Here is a 9234-nt window from a genome sequence, read left to right as displayed (position 1 = left end):
TTTGTCCAGTTTGGGAGATAACCTTTCTCAAATATTGATTTGTATTGACTAATGCGTACCTTATCACCCATTCTATACTTTGGTTTACTTTGATTGCCAATTTTATGTTGTGCACTTTTATCTAAATTTATTAGTACATATTTTTCATTCTCTTTATTTACATCAATTGGTTTCATATTAATGCTACGATGTGTGGTGTTGTTATATTTCAAGATAAGTTTTGGTAACAGTTCCAACCATTTATGATTACCCTGTATAGTGGATTCACGGAACATATTCTCTTTAAGAGTTCTGTTGAAACGTTCACAAATTGCAGCTTTCTTATCACTATATGTACTGTAATGGTTGATCTTATATGTTTTGAAGAGATTCTGAACAGTTGTGTTGTAGAACTCTTTACCTGCATCAGTTTGAAAATTGATAATCTTATGTTTTTGGAGTATTGGTTTCAATGCTGCTGCCACCTCATTTCCAGTTTTAGTTTTCATTGGTATTGCAAATGCAAATTTACTGAAACAGTTTATCACAGTTAGTATGTATCTAAAGTTCTTATTTAATGTGCTATAGTTGGACATGTCAACAATATCAGCTTGATATAAATCTGTTAGACCTTTTATTTCAGTGCGACGTGTGAGGAAATTACGTCTGACTCTACCATGTAGCTCATGTGCAAGTTTCTCTCTTGTGGACATTCCTTTTTAAATATACAAAGTTGAGGTATCCAGGTGGGGTGGGAGATAATCTATTCTTCCATATTTATTACATTTTTTTCATACCATTCTTTAAAAGAGATTCCAGAAGAAAGTGAGAATTGTTGGATCAAGTTTGTATCAGTCATATACTTCCACTCTTTTTCATTATTGAGATTAATGTTTGGAATATAGGGTGCAGCTAATGGTATGATTTGTAGAACAGAGAAAAAATTCTGAATCAAATTTTTAATATCAACATTAATATCATTATTATTTCTATCATGCAAATATCGACCAAATTTGTCAATACTCATGATCTATTTTTATTATGGATCCTTATTTTCTGTTCAATCCTAACAAATGGATTTACTGGAAGAAGTTATTCTTAGTTATTCAAGAAATCATGATCTGATCCTTATTTTTTGTTCAATCTTGACAAATGGATTCGTTATTAGATTTACTGGAAAAAGTTATTCTTGTAGATTTTTTGTAAAATCAACGGTTTCTTAGTTATTCAAGAAATAAAAAAAAGCTGGATCTAGTTTTTTTTCCAAAAAAGTGGGAAATCTTCATTTGAGGTTTATTGTGAGCTATACCATTCCTATGTCAGTTTCAAACAGTCATATTATAATAAAAGCTATTGTCCTGCCCCACTCTTGACAAGAAATCAGTTCAAAGATTTAGCTCCTATAGCTGTAATTGATTGTTCCAAGCAACAAGATACTATTAAAACGGGCTCTGTAGATATAAGATTGGAATCTACTGATCAATTTCCTAATAATACTGCAGCTTACTGCTTAGTTATTCATGATAGGATCTTGGAGTATAGTCCTCTTACTGGCATGATTCATAGGGTTATTTAATATGGAGTTGGGGGAATAGTTTACTTAATAAGCTAAATACTGAGGCTACATTAGTTAGTATTGTAGTAGAGTACATCATGAACAGTTACATAATAGACTTTCATGGTTATCAGGATAATTATAATGAGTACATTGTTGAAGAGCTAGCCATTATAAGTACTGATGGTTGCTATGTACAACATTGGTTAGTTCGATCAGGATTTGAAATGAGTGCATTGAATTTTAATAAAAGAAGACTTTTAACAGGTCTGTGGAAATAATTTGATAACGTTATACAGAACAGGATTGAGGTCAAATTTAAGGTCAAATTCAAGGTCAAGGTCAAATTCAAGGTCAAGGTCGAATTCAAGGTCAAGGTCTAATTCAAGATCAAGGTACAATTCAAGGTTAAGGTCGAATTCAAGGTCAAGGTCAAGGTCAAGGTCAAGGTTGGGAGATGTTATCTCAACCACCACCCCGCCCCGACTGAATTCTCTGTTGGAATGAGCCCTGTATTTATAGACCAGGGAGGAGATGTTTACAGCAAGAATTTCTATTAAACACTGAGGAAAATATTTTTATTAGGGGGGCGTGGCCTAATTCAATTCCCCCCCTAAGAGGTGTGGTTTAATTCAATCCCCCCAGGGGGTGTGGTCTAATTCAATTGTTCCACTTTATATAATAATATGATTAAAACCAATTGATTTATTTATAATTTAATTATTTAACAACCATTTACATCAGTATTCTATTCAATTATTTAACAATAATTATGTTTATCATAATTATATTTGTGTAATATTGGATTTTCAAGTTACAGAAAAATTTCTCTAATCACTGGGATATGAACACAAGACTCCAGATTAGAGTTTGCAACGCTATCAACTACATCACTATTATTTGCTTGGGGAAATGTTGATCAAAACGAACTCATAAATTTGCTTCACAAGAATAGATAATAAGTTACAACTTCACCAAAATTAGTAATTATCATTATGTTGTGATAGATTACCAAGAGCTACTTTGAGTAATGTAGATATTTTAAATTAATCTCCCAATAAGGCATTGTGAATTTGATATTGTTTTCATTATTTTCAAATCTTCATTCTTGGCCCAACCAATTGCTTGTTATTGCATTGCTTGTTATTAATAGTTTGCAGTTATTGAATAATATTTTCATTGTAAGTTCAATCCAATTATTTATAAAATGATTTAAAGTGATGGATTTAGTGATAGCAAACTTATGAGTTTGTTTTGATCAACATGTTCTCAAGCAAGTTTTTGTGGTCTGATGCAGCTTATCAATTTGAAGCTCCAGGTTTGAGTCCCCACAGTATAAATAGTTTTTTGACTCTTTGAAACAACTTCTGAATTTCATTGAACAGTTTAACAAAACTACTCATCAAAATTCAAACTGAACTTATTGATTTTCTTGGTAAGAAAGAACTAACAGTTGATCTTTATAACCTTAGATTTCAGTAGGGAAAAATGTTTGTTTTATAATTGTATTATAATTTTGTAAACTACTATGACTAATTAAGATCAGTACTTTTTTTACAAGTTTTTTATTAATTTGAAAATGAATTTCAACCAAAAATTTGTATTCTTGATTGGATTACAAATCTGAGAATTTTCCAGTTCCAGTTGATAATACATTTCAGAAGGAATGTAGGACTTACCTAGGTGTTAAAAATTCTCTTAAACACTCTTATCGGTTGAATTCATACCAAAATTTGAATTTATTTGTTGAAGAGGGTGGAGTAAGTTTGAATCAGTTAAATACATCCATCGTTCCATATTATTTAGATCAGCATTCTGTGGTATAAAAATATTTCTGCTAAACTCAACTATATTCTGTAATATAATTCTTCAGCCTCTTGTTTTCTACTCAAATGACATCCAAATTTATCAGCACTCATGCTTGTCCTATTAACATAGGTTCCAAAAATTGAGGTACCCTAATTTCAAGTTTTTAAGGAGTCCAAAAACATGATTTCTGGGTGTTGGTCTGTGAACTATTCATAATTAACCGATTGACTTGAGGTCCTTATACTATGAGGATCTGACAATAGAAATTCAATTCAAGATGGCGGATAATGACTAAAAAACCATGTTTTTCACGGTTTTCTCTAATTATTTTCTCCAAATTAATACCCTGAATAAGCCCTATCAACTGTCATGAGTCTCATTTCTGGGAAAATTGCAGGAGCTCTTGAGAAAAATGGACTTTGTAACCTACTTCTTGTGCATGATATAGGTAGGTAGAGTAGTTTATTCAAAATAACAAATCATGGTCCTGTCACATGACACCCTCTAGTCTTTATCAACATCCAAATCCTGCTCCAACTAGTCTGTATGACATTATTGCTCCCTCACCACTGCAGGAGTGAGTGAGTGAGTCTGTATGACATTATTTCTTCCCCTCTCACCACAAAAATGTTCCACTGTAGGGGTGAGTGAGAGCCAAATGTAGGCAGTCTAAGTAAACTTGAGTATAAAGCTGAGCTAATACATACCTCTCTTGTAGGCATTCATGCGAAAGTGGGGCTCACATCCTCTTGCACTGAGTTCATTTCTAAATAAATGATACTTGACTTTTAGAATTGAGTCTCAAATTTATCTTATCGAGAATTGGATAGGCATCACACAAGGTTGCAATAATTTTCTGTACTTTATAATTTATAATACAAACATCTATATCAATCAGATACAGAAAGTAACTCTTTCTTTGTTCCTACCGAGTGTATATTTTAAAACATCTAGCTTGATTCTGATTTTATTATACAAATCTATGTTTGGGTTCTCTCTGGACACATACAATGCTTCCTGGTTCTCAAACCGATTTTTATTCCTATGTTTGATTGCAATTCTGTCCCTTCTTGTAGCTCTTCTAATCTTTGACTCACCTTTAATTTCCAACATTTTACTGCTCCACTTCTTTTTGTGTCTTCCATACATCTATTCAAGTGATTCTATTCTAGGAAATGAAGCTTGTCATACCATTAAGTGTAACTAGTAGTTCTGTGAACAGTAGACCTCACACAGTTTTCTCATCCATAAGTATCTGTTCTAGTTGAATCACAATTTACTCTTAAAAACTGTTATTTGTTTTCTCTAAGAACAAAAACTCACTTATGTTGATAAACTAAGTTCAATTTTAAATTTGTATCCCATATGATTAATGAATAATTCACTTGTCAGCTGATTGATTATGAATAATTCTATAGTCTGATTGATCCTATCTTCAAAGTAGATGATATAGTGATATCATAGTATGGAGGAATTCCTTTTCTTTTCATATTATCCTTAGAATGCAAAATTTCAAAAAGAAACCTTGTGTAGGCTATACATCAATGCGTAGTTGAAAAATGAATATTTCTGCCAATTCTCATTGAATTCTATCAACTTGATCGCGTTACATACAGACAGACAAAAGCAAATCAAGTTGAAACATTGACCTCACTACGTTCGGTCAATTACACAAATGTCATCTCCCCTTTTTCATCACTGTAAGGGATTACACTCTCATGAGCATTTCTATAGCTTTGTATGCTTTAATAAAAACATTTTTATGGCACCCCTTTACAAAGTAAACGTTTTTCCTTCCCCAGAACTAGGAATTTTCCAGTCACATTAAACACCCCACAAATTTAAAATACTTTTTACACAGCCTTTGTTCCAAGTATAGTATGGTGATTTATTACCTATATGAAGATCATAAATATACATTTGGAGAAATACAGGGATAATTGATAATTCCAAATATTTTTTACAACTACACATCTACCTACCTACCTCATAAGTACCTACCTACCTACCTACCTGCCTACCTACGTACCTACCTACCTACCTAGCTTGCAATTGCTACATTGATGGAAGGAGCAGCTGAGGAAGGAGCACTTCTATCTTCTGTATTCAACAAGAATGGCTATCAAATAATCGTTTCTGCTTCCAAGAAGAATATAACAACAAAGCTGTTGGGATTGACTTGGGTTAATAGTAATGTGAATTTATGTCAAATCACAAGCTGTAAACAAGCAGTTAAGTAGACTTTCCAGATACAAGATTATGGGAAACTTTTACCTCTGATGCAGCCAAATGTACATGTTTAGCAACTGATCCTATTCTGTATAGCTTGAATTATTTCCAATTTATTCTGTGTCTTCAGCTAAAACTGACAGATAATCTAAAAAATAATTGTTATTCATCTCACATAAAAATAATTGAAGATATTGCTCTTTGATGGCATCTCCTACATAGAAATTTCTCGGGAGTAAATTTAGAATATATATTATAGTAAGTAGATAATTGTTCTAATTCCACAGAAGCTATGTTTTCTTTTTTGTTCACTTCCTTTACTGAAGAATAAAATTCATTTATTATATTTGTTTGGTCTCCTACTGGGGTAATAGCAAGAAATCGTATGGAGTGCAAGACCCGCAAGATAGAAAGAAAATAATTTCCTATGCATTTAGTTTCAATTTACTACCTACCAATTTCGATGATGCATTCATCAGTTTCTCATGAATGTGGTGAGACCAAGTCAAACACAGTTTTCTCCACAATATCCAAAGTTACCTTTTCGTTCATGTATATTGGACGATGCTTTGAAGAGAGATTAATAGAGGTAGCTTTGTTGTTATATTCTTCTTGGAAGCAGAAACGATTATTTGATAGCCATTCTTGTTGAATACAGAAGATAGAAGTGCTCCTTCCTCAGCTGCTCCTTCCATCAATGTAGCAATTGCAAGCTAGGTAGGTAAGCCAGGTAGGTAGGTAGGTAGGTACGTAGGTAGGCAGGTAGGTAGGTAGGTAGGTACTTATGTAGGTAGGTAGGTAGATGTGTAGTTGTAAAAAATATTTGGAATTATCAATTATCCCTGTATTTCTCCAAATGTATATTTATGATCTTCATATAGGTAATAAATCACCATACTATACTTGGAACAAAGGCTGTGTAAAAAGTATTTTAAATTCAGAAATATTCAAAAGTAAATAGGATTCAGCCTGGAAAATAAAAGGTCTGGAATTTTGTTGAATGAACAATATAGGCTACAATAGTCTATTAATACGAACACTGCAGATAGATATGTAGGCATAAGAATACTCTTTTTCAGGAAAAGCCTATGCTATGTATTTAAGTTTAGTAAGTTTTTATTGTTTATATACCACTTCACATGAATAAGTGATACATAGAAATGGGTTGATAAGACTTTTAACGTGAAGGTGAAATAAAGGTACTTGCTCCGGGGTGGTAATTCTTATACACCACGGCGCCCGGGGCGACCGCCCCGGTCGCCCTGCCCTTTGAGCCACAAGTCTTAAGAAAAAGAGCAAACGTGGTCTTTAAGCTATACCCTATTGTAGAGATGTCCCCTATCTGCCAAGAAGTGAACTGGATGAAAAGTAGAGTTTTTGGAAGCCATACATAAGCAACTTGCAGAATTTGAGAGAGGAACTTGAACCATTCACACTGATCCTAGTGGGGTGTTTAATGTGACTGGAAAATTCCTAGTTCTGGGGAAGGAAAAACGTTTACTTTGTAAAGGGGTGCCATAAAAATGTTTTTATTAAAGCATACAAAGCTATAGAAATGCTCATGAGAGTGTAATCCCTTACAGTGATGAAAAAGGGGAGAGGACATTTGTGTAATTGACCGAACGTAGTGAGGTCAATGTTTCAACTCGATTTGCTTTTGTCTGTCTGTATGTAACGCGATCAAGTTGATAGAATTCAATGAGAATTGGCAGAAATATTCATTTTTCAACTACGCATTGATGTATAGCCTACACAAGGTTTCTTTTTGAAATTTTGCATTCTAAGGATAATATGAAAAGAAAAGGAATTCCTCCATACTATGATTTCACTATATCATCTACTTTGAAGATAGGATCAATCAGACTATAGAATTATTCATAATCAATCAGCTGACAAGTGAATTATTCATTAATCATATGGGATACAAATTTAAAATTGAACTTAGTTTATCAACATAAGTGAGTTTTTGTTCTTAGAGAAAACAAATAACAGTTTTTAAGAGTAAATTGTGATTCAACTAGAACAGATACTTATGGATGAGAAAACTGTGTGAGGTCTACTGTTCACAGAACTACTAGTTACACTTAATGGTATGACAAGCTTCATTTCCTAGAATAGAATCACTTGAATAGATGTATGGAAGACACAAAAAGAAGTGGAGCAGTAAAATGTTGGAAATTAAAGGTGAGTCAAAGATTAGAAGAGCTACAAGAAGGGACAGAATTGCAATCAAACATAGGAATAAAAATCGGTTTGAGAACCAGGAAGCATTGTATGTGTCCAGAGAGAACCCAAACATAGATTTGTATAATAAAATCAGAATCAAGCTAGATGTTTTAAAATATATACTCGGTAGGAACAAAGAAAGAGTTACTTTCTGTATCTGATTGATATAGATGTTTGTATTATAAATTATAAAGTACAGAAAATTATTGCAACCTTGTGTGATGCCTATCCAATTCTCGATAAGATAAATATTTGAGACTCAATTCTAAAAGTCAAGTATCATTTATTTAGAAATGAACTCAGTGCAAGAGGATGTGAGCCCCACTTTCGCATGAATGCCTACAAGAGAGGTATGTATTAGCTCAGCTTTATACTCAAGTTTACTTAGACTGCCTACATTTGGCTCTCACTCACCCCTACAGTGGAACATTTTTGTGGTGAGAGGGGAAGAAATAATGTCATACAGACTCACTCACTCACTCCTGCAGTGGTGAGGGAGCAATAATGTCATACAGACTAGTTGGAGCAGGATTTGGATGTTGATAAAGACTAGAGGGTGTCATGTGACAGGACCATGATTTGTTATTTTGAATAAACTACTCTACCTACCTATATCATGCACAAGAAGTAGGTTACAAAGTCCATTTTTCTCAAGAGCTCCTGCAATTTTCCCAGAAATGAGACTCATGACAGTTGATAGGGCTTATTCAGGGTATTAATTTGGAGAAAATAATTAGAGAAAACCGTGAAAAACATGGTTTTTTAGTCATTATCCGCCATCTTGAATTGAATTTCTATTGTCAGATCCTCATAGTATAAGGACCTCAAGTCAATCGGTTAATTATGAATAGTTCACAGACCAACACCCAGAAATCATGTTTTTGGACTCCTTAAAAACTTGAAATTAGGGTACCTCAATTTTTGGAACCTATGTTAATAGGACAAGCATGAGTGCTGATAAATTTGGATGTCATTTGAGTAGAAAACAAGAGGCTGAAGAATTATATTACAGAATATAGTTGAGTTTAGCAGAAATATTTTTATACCACAGAATGCTGATCTAAATAATATGGAACGATGGATGTATTTAACTGATTCAAACTTACTCCACCCTCTTCAACAAATAAATTCAAATTTTGGTATGAATTCAACCGATAAGAGTGTTTAAGAGAATTTTTAACACCTAGGTAAGTCCTACATTCCTTCTGAAATGTATTATCAACTGGAACTGGAAAATTCTCAGATTTGTAATCCAATCAAGAATACAAATTTTTGGTTGAAATTCATTTTCAAATTAATAAAAAACTTGTAAAAAAAGTACTGATCTTAATTAGTCATAGTAGTTTACAAAATTATAATACAATTATAAAACAAACATTTTTCCCTACTGAAATCTAAGGTTATAAAGATCAACTGTTAGTTCTTTCTTACCAAGA

The sequence above is a fragment of the Nilaparvata lugens genome, chromosome 9, assembly GCF_014356525.2.
Source record: "Nilaparvata lugens isolate BPH chromosome 9, ASM1435652v1, whole genome shotgun sequence".
Classification (NCBI taxonomy): Eukaryota; Metazoa; Arthropoda; class Insecta; order Hemiptera; family Delphacidae; genus Nilaparvata; species Nilaparvata lugens.
This window is presented reverse-complemented; position numbering follows the sequence as displayed.